The following is a 9,183-nucleotide window of genomic DNA, read 5'->3' on the forward strand; positions in this document are numbered from 1 at the left end:
ATCTAGCTTTAGGGCTGGTTACTGAGTCTTCAGGGTTGGAACTGGTTACTGTCCCTTTAGCTAATGGTGGACAGCTCTCCAGCCCACAACATGTAGTCCTACTTCCTGAGATGTTACTCCTGGTGTGGAACGATGACTCCCTGTGAAAGGTACTATGTTGTGGGGTGCCAGGGGCACTGGAAGATGTCACCTGACTTCGTAATGGGGTGCCAGTGGCACTGGAAGATGTCACCTGACTTCGTAATGGGGTGCCAGGGGCACTGGAAGATGTCACCTGACTTCGTAATGGGGTGCCAGGGGCACTGGAAGATGTCACCTGACTTCGTAATGGGGTGCCAGGGGCACTGGAAGATGTCACCTGACTTCGTAATGGGGTGCCAGGGGCACTGGAAGATGTCCCCTGACTTCGTAATGGGGTGCCAGGGGCACTGGAGGTGAAAGAGTGGGGGTAAAGTGGTGTGCTAGGACAACTGGAAGGCGTACTGAGAGAGAAGGAAGGGGAAAATATTGGGATGTTGGGAGATGTGTTAGAAAGAGCAGCAGGGTGGGGAGGAGTGCTGGTAGCTGTGGGAGAGAGGAAGGGGGAGTGGGTATAGAGTGGGCTGAGCATGACACTGCCATCAGATGCAGGGGAGTCCGAGGCACTGCTGTCTAGCTGTCGGCGCCATGACCGGCGGTCCCATCTCCTCACCTGGCTGGGGGGTAAGCAACCTGACGAAAAGAAAACAATGCACCAAAATCAATGGCAAACTGTCAACATCCTCTGACTGCTCTATCGGGGCCCCTCATGGATATTTTTGGGGCCCACTTTTATCCAATTTAGAGCTACATAAATGACCTGCCCTCTGAATGTCCGGAGATCAAAATGCAGATGTATGCAGACCAGTGGTGCACGGGTGAGCTGTTTGTTCACCCACACCTGTCCACAATTGCTAATAACCCATCCCCAACCGCCCAACTATATGTGATAAAGTGAAAATCTGAGGCCCTCATCCGACCCTAACCCGCAAATATAGAACATATAGGCTACAGTCAAAGACTGCAGAAGGATTTGTTGACAGGGGGTGCAGGATTATTTTCCCTGATTTAGATATGTTTCTGCTTATAACTTGCAGATTTGTTTACGTGTTGCTGTGCGTTTTGTTGCCAACCTTACTTTGCTACCTGACAACTTTACAGGTTTTTACTTTTTAATTACCGTTTATATTTTTGGTTTTTCCCTCAACTTTTTTTTCATTCAACTTTTTCATTCCGGACGCTTTATCTGGACGTGGTTCGTCAGGACCTCCAACAACCGAAGCCTTCTAATTGCAGTCGCTGTACTCATAATAATACAGGAGAACGATCGCCTTACGGCGAGGATAGCTGTGCTGCAAGCCCAGCTTCAGACGCAATCGTTAGGCAAGGGTAATTTCAGTGTAGGAAAGGAAGAAACAGTGTCTGTGCCACCAGTAAGTACAGATAGTAACGTTAGTATAAATCCCCTCGCAAGGTCCCCGCAGCCGGACAACTTTCTCACGGTTTCTGGAGGGAAATGTTGTAGGAATGCTCAACCGGTGTCGCTCATTCAGCCGACAGAAACTTTCAACCGGTTTTCCCCATTAAGCAGCGGGTCGGTGTCAGAGGCCGAGCCCTCTCTTGTCTCTACTCCTCCCGTTGCGGGGTCTGAGACGCCGAAGCTTCCCACCATTAGCTCTGACAAATTGAAAACTCTAGTCATTGGCGACATAGCCTTAAAACGAACCATCCAGCGATCATACACTGTTTACCAGGGGGCAGGGCTACCGACGTTAAGGCTAATCTGAAGATGGTGCTGGCTAAAGCTAAAACTGGCGAGTACAGAGATATTGTTATCCACGTCGGCACCAACGATGTTAGGATGAAACAGTCAAGAGATCACCAAGCGCAACATAGCTTCAGCGTGTAAATTAGCTAGAAAGATGTGTCGGCATCGAGTAATTGTCTCTGGCCCCCTCCCAGTTAGGGGGAGTGCTAGAGCAGTGCTAGCCTCCCTACACTGGCTTCCTGTCAAGGCCAGGGCTGATTTCAAGGTTTTACTGCTAACCTACAAAGTATTACATCGGATTGCTCCTACCTATCTCTCTGATTTGGTCCTGCCGTACATACCTACACGTACACTATGGTCACAAGACACAGGCCTCCTTATTGTCCCTAGAAGTTCTAAGCAAACAGCTGGAGGCAGGGCTTTCTCCTATAGAGCTCCATTTTTATGGAATGGTCTGCCTACCCATGTGAGAGACGCAAACTCGGTCTCAACCTTTAAGTCTTTACTGAAGACTCATCTCTTCATGATTGAGTGTAGTCTGGCCCAGGAGTGTGAAGGTGAACGGAAAGGCTCTGGAGCAATGAACCGCCCTTGCTGTCTCTGCCTGGCCGGTTCCCCTCTGTCCACTGCCTCTAACCCTATTACAGGAGCTGAGTCACTGGCTTACTGGTGCTCTTTCATGCCGTCCCTAGGAGGGGTACGTCACTTGAGTGGGTTGAGTCACTGATGTGATCTTCCTGTCTGGGTTGGCGCCCCCCCTTGGGTTGTGCCGTGGCAGAGATATTTGTGGGCTATACTCGGCCTTGTCTCAGGATGGTAAAGTTGGTGGTTGAAGATATCCCTCTAGTGGTGTGGGGGCTGTGCTTTGGCAAAGTGTGTGGGGTTATATCCTTCCTGTTTGGCCCTGTCCGGGGGTATCATCTGATGGGGCCACAGTGTCTCCTGACCCCTCCTGTCTCAGCCTCCAGTATTTATCCTGCAGTAGTTTATGTGTCGGGGGGCTAGGGTCAGTTTGTTGTATCTGGAGTACTTCTCCTGTCCTATCCGGTGTCCTGTGTGAATTTAAGTATGCTCTCTCTAATTCTCTCTTTCTCTCTTTCTTTCTCTCGGAGGACCTGAGCCCTAGGACCGTGCCTCAGGACTAACATTTGAACATCTTGGCCATGTTCTGTTATAATCTCCACCCGGCACAGCCAGAAGAGGACTGGCCACCCCACATAGCCTGGTTCCTCTCTAGGTTTCTTCCTAGGTTTTGGCCTTTCTTGGGAGTTTTTTCTAGCCACCGTGCTTCTACACCTGCATTGCTTGCTGTTTGGGGTTTTAGGCTGGGTTTCTGTACAGCACTTTGAGATATCAGCTGATGTACGAAGGGCTATATAAATACATTTGATTTGATTTAATTTAATTTCCAACATTTTGGTAGGCTATTTGTTAGTTAACTTGTCTATAATTGTCACACCCTGACCTTAGTATTCTTTGTTTTCCTTGTTATTTTGGTTAGGTCAGGGTGTGACATGGGGGATTTATGTGTTTTGTCTTGTCTAGGGTTTGTCGTATGTTTATGGGGTTGTTTCCTTTCTAGGTACTTTGTATGTCTATGGTTGCCTAGATTGGTTCTCAATTAGAGGCAGCTGTCTATCGTTGTCTCTGATTGGGAGCCATATTTAGGCAGCCATATTCTGTGAGTATTTTGTGGGTGGTTGTCTTCTGTCTTTGTGTCATTGCACCAGATAGGACTGTTTCAGTTTTCACATTTGTTGTTTTGTATTTTGTAGTGTTATCGTCTATATTAAAGATGTTGAGCACTAATCACGCTGCATTTTGGTCCTCCTCTCCTTCAATGGAAGAAAACCATTACAATAATTAGATACATGCAGCTTCTCTTCTGTCATTATACTGTATGTTGCCCTAGAAGACTACATAAACCCCTTGCTCACCAGAATAATGCCATAGATTGATAGAATGAATGCTTCAATCTAGTTGACAGTTCTCTCTGTCAAAGATGTTTCTCTGTTAAAAAGATTTTCTGTACAAAATGTCCAAATAACATCTGTTTGACTGTGAAAACGACCCAATGTGTTTCTGATTAGATTTCAGTTCAGTTTAGATGCATATTTTATGTGTTTGAAATACTATCAGAAATCAGATTTCAGAAAATCAGATTTCTTCACTCCTGTTCCCAAGTCCACATTAGCAAGCTAGCCAAAGTTAGCTTGGATGCTTGAATGCAGTTGTGCTTCATTTGTAAATGATGTCTGTGTTGGAGTGTATCCGTAAATTTTAAAAACAATAAAATCGTGCTGTCTGGTTATAAGGAATTTGAAATGATTCATACTTTTACTTTGATTTTTGATACTTAAGTATATTTCAAATCAAATACTTTTAGACTTTTACTCAAGTAGTATTTTACCGGGTGACTTTTACTGAAGACATTTTCTGTTAAGGTTTCTGTACTTTTACTCAAGTATGACAATTGGGTACTTTTTCCACCACAGCGTGCTAGCTACTTCCAGACACAAATGAGACCTGACCATTTTACTCGCCCTAGAGCTGGTTTAGGCTGTTTTCATGTGATGGTGACTGTCACTTTGCTGCTGGAAACAATTTAATAACGTTTTTTTGCCGACATTTACTGACACCAGTCATATTCAACAGGTGTTGCTTTTTCGTAAATTCATCAGTTACTTTGCACTCTGGCACCCTCAGACGAGAGTGATCTGAAATCAGAGTAGATAGCCAGAGTGAATTTACCAATGCACCCTTCATCAGGAACAGTGAGACCCATCCACCTGAGATAAGTGTAAAGGGACAGAGGATTGAGGTGGTTTCACATTTGAAATACTTAGGAATAATTTTTGACTCTAACCTGTCCTTCAAAAAAGAATACATAAAGTATAATGACCAGTCAAAAGCAGCCTGGTCATTTCAAATTGATCAGGAACCAAATGTCAACAAATGCTGCTAAGCTGTACATGCACTCAATGATATTGCCCCATCTCTCGTAAACCTGTACTGTGTATCACAGCAATGAAACCACTGCAAAAGCTCTATAAAAAATAACTCTGAAAGTGCTGCACTAAAAACCAAACACCTATCACCAATGCAATATCATTAAGAAGTACAACATACTGAGCTTTGACAGCTTCTTATGCCGACACCTCTCTGCTGTTTAAGAACACTCATGACCTTTATCTTTATGCTATTTGCCTCATGACTCCTGCATGCTTTGTTGACTATGAACTTGCTTGCTTACCCAACCGTGGGGCAGTCTATGTTTGTTCCCACACTCAGGACTCTGACTCTCTATTGGTTACACGGACTCTTGGTCTCCCATCCTATTCTAACCACCTCTCATCGCCTTTGTATTCATGTTACCTGATGAAATTGCTGTATAATATGATCTTGTTGCCATCTAATGCACATTCAAATGTTATAAATCAACACTGCAGAGCTCTCCCTGTCCTCTGCCATGCCCCGATTGTATTACTGCTGATTATATCTGGAAATGTGCATGTACACCCTGGCCCATCTACTGTTGCTAGCCCCAATTCTGATTTGTGCCCTGATACCTGCTTCACTGATTTCTGCTCTTGTAAAAGTCTGGGTTTTCTGCACATTGACACTAGAAGCTTATCACCTAAAATGTATCAATTGAAAGTGTGGGTTCACAGCTCCAATCCAGATGTGTTGGTCATTACTGAGATGTGGTTAAGGAAGAGAACACTGATGTTAAACCACCTGACCAAGTCCTAAAGCAATGGGACTCCCTAAATGTTTCTCAGATTATTACCAATCCCACAAGTTATGACTCCAAACACTCAGAAAAGGCTACTCTCCTTGATGTTATCCTTACAAATAATCCTGATAGGTATCAGTCTGGTGTTTTCTGTAATGACCTTAGTGATCACTGTTTTACAGCCTGTGTTCGTAATGACTGCCCAGTGAAACGACCTGTCCTGACTCGTGACAGACGCTTGCTAAAAAACTTTAATGAGCAAGCCTTCCTTCATGATTTGGCCTCTGTAAATTGGTATAGAATCAGCTTGATCACCTCTGTCGAAGACGCTTGGACCTTCTTTTTTATATTTTCAGTTAAAAAAACACGCGCCATAAAGAAAATGAGAATTAAAAACAGGTTCAGTCCCTGGTTGACCGTGATCTGGCTGAGTTACTCCACCTCAAGAATTCCATTTGGCAAATCGCTCGGGAACACGCATACTCAGGGTGACTGGCTCTCGTCCAGACAAATTAGAAATAAGTGCACTCAGGCTATCCGGAAGGCCAAAGTTAGTTACTTAAGGACCAGTTCTCTCTCTGTGGGTCTAACCACAAGAAGTTCTGCAAAATGGTAAAAGACCATGTTTTGCCCGTCGACCATTTCCCTCCCACCCCTTCTAATGTGAATATCCCCGATGCTCCTCCCTCTTTTTCCCCTGCTACAAAGTTTCTCCCTGCAGGCGGTCACTGAGTCTGAGGTAATGGAGCTCCTTAAACTTGACCCCAAAAAAACATCTGGTTCAGATGGTTTAGACCCTTTCTTCTTTAAGGTTGTAGCACCTATCGCCAAGCCCATCGCTGACCTTTTTAACCTGTCTCCCCTTTCTGGGGAGATTTCCATTGCTTGGAAGGCAGCCATGGCCAAGCTGATCCTGTTATTGGCCAATTTCTATTTTGCCCTGTTTATCAAAAGTGTTGGAAAAACGTGTCAATAATCAACTGACTGACTGTGGTTTCCACTCAAGTTATGGATGTGTCACTGCAAACTTAAAGGGCTGAAATGATGTCACAATTGCCCTTGATTCTAAGCAATGTTGTGCTGCTATTTTTATTGACTTGGCCAAAGCTTTTGATACAGTATACCAGGGCTGCCCAACACTCTTCCTGGAGATCTACTGTCCTGTAGGTTTTCAGTCCAACCCCAATTTAGCATATCTGATTCAGCTAGTTACGGTCTTGTTGAGCAGCTAATTAGTCGAATCAGGTGTGTTAAATTAGGGTTGGACTGAATACCCACAGGATGGTAGATCTCCAGGAAGAGGGTTAGGCAGCCCTGCGGTAGACCATTCCATTCTTGTGGGCCGGCCAAGGAGTATTGGTGTCTCTGAGGGGTCTTTGGCCTGGTTTGCAAACTACCTCTCTCAAAGAGTACAGTGTATAAAGTCAGAACTTCTGCTGACTCAGCCATTGCCTGTCACCAAGGGAGTACCCCAAGGCTCAATCCTAGGCCCCATGAATTTCTCAATTTACATCAAAGCCAACAACTCAAGCAGTAGGAAGCTCTCTCACCCATTTATATGCAGATGAGACAGTCTTATACTCAACTGGCCCCACCCCGGATTTTGTGTTAAACGCTCTACAACAAAGCTTTCTTAGTGTCCAACAAGCTTTCTCTGCCCTTAACCTTGTTCTGAACACCTCCAAAACAAAAGTAATGTGGTTTGGTATGAAAAATGCCCCTATCCCCACCGGTGTGATTATTACCTCTGAGGGTTTAGAGTTTGAGGTAGTCACCTCATACAAGTACTTGGGAGTATGGCTAGACAGTACACTGTCTTTCTCTTAGAACATATCAAAGCTGCAGGCTAGGGTTAAATGTAGACTTGGTTTCCTCTATTGTAATCACTCCTCTTTCATCACAGCTGCCAAACTAACCCTGATTCCGATGACCATCCTACCCATGCTAGATTACGGAGACGTAATTTATAGATCAGCTGGTATGGATGCTCTCGAGCGGCTAGATGTTCTTTACCATTCGGCCATCAGATATGCCACCAATACTCCTTATAGGACACAACACTGCACTCTATACTCCTCTATATACATCTCTGTATACACGTAGCAAGACCCACTGGTTGATGCTTATTTATAAAACCCTCTTAGGCCTCACTCCCCCCTAATTGAGATACCTACTGCAGCCCTCATCCTCCACATACAACACCCGTTCTGCCAGTCACATTCTGTTAATGGTCCCCAAAGCACACACATCCCTGGGTCACTCCTCATTTCAGTTCGCTGCAGCTAACGACTGGAACGAGCTGCAAAAAGCACTCAAACTGGACCGTTTTATCTCAATCTCTTCATTCAAAGACTAAATCATGGACTCTCAGTGACAGTTGTGGCTGCTTCGCGTGATTATCTGCCTTCTTGCCCTTTGTGCTGTTGTCTGTGCCCAATAATGTTTGTACCATGTTTTGTGCTGCTACCATATTGTGCTGCTGCCATGCTATGTTGCTACCATGTTGTTGTCATGTTGTGTTGCTACCATGCAGTGTTTTCATGTGTTGCTGCCATGCTATGTTGTTATCTTAGGTCTCTCTTTATGTAGTGTTATGGTGTCTCTCTTGTCGCGATGTGTGTTTTGTTCTATATTTATTTTTGTTATCATTTTTTAAATCCCAGCCCCCGTCCCCGCAGGAGGCATTTTGCCTTCTGGTAGGTCGTTATTGTAAATAAGAATTTGTTCTTAACTGACTTGCCAAGTTAAATAAAGGTTCAATAAAATAAAACATTTTAAAAAAACTTTCCCCACCACCTCTTAAGCAGTTTGATACATATTGCAAAGACAATACCAGGACAACAAGAGCTTCAACCAGAGCGGACAGCTCAACTCAGTTTAGGTCCACCAAATTTGGTCAGACAACTTTTACAGTCAGAGCACCCTGCCAACCAGTGTGAGAGTGCTGCTCCTTTGCTAGGCAAACCAGTCATGTGAACAATAAGACATTCAGATACTGATTTCAAACACAGTGGGACCGAGGGTCAACTCTGATGTAGTATTATCATTATATTGTCTATTGTTGTATATTTGATTTTTTTTTATATATACATATTTTAATATGATGTTATATTTTAGCATTGTATTGATGTATTAATGTTCATTGTTTTCAGCCAGGGGACTACAGATGTAAATTTGCTATCTAGCTAAATCTGTTGCAATGGCATGATGCACATGGTCCCTGACAAATAAACAAATGAATAAATAAAAACCTTTCTCTGACGGCGGACTCCTTCTCCTCTTTCCTCCCTGGTAGGGTTTACAGACAGACCTCCCCTCCCCAGCACCCAGAGGGGCGGTGTGTCTCGCCTGGACACCCGAGGGGCCTAGTAACAAATGATAGGGCAGGGAACAGGTAATTACAATCATTAGTAGAGTAAGCTTGCAAAAAAAAAGGCAATCACAGACAGAAGAGAAAAGACTGAGTTCCCATTGACATAGCATAAAAAGGACTGTATCATTATTTTTGATGTCTCACACTTGGCGGACTAAAAACCCTAGCTACCTCTTTCAGCATTAGACTCATCTGATGCCTCCTAAGGAAAGAAAAGTGAGAGATGACAATACAGTAAGATCCAATATGAGAGTCACTAAATTGATTTGTTTAGATCTTTTTTACCCA

Source organism: Oncorhynchus nerka, linkage group LG4 (genome assembly GCF_034236695.1).
Source record: "Oncorhynchus nerka isolate Pitt River linkage group LG4, Oner_Uvic_2.0, whole genome shotgun sequence".
NCBI lineage: Eukaryota > Metazoa > Chordata > Actinopteri > Salmoniformes > Salmonidae > Oncorhynchus > Oncorhynchus nerka.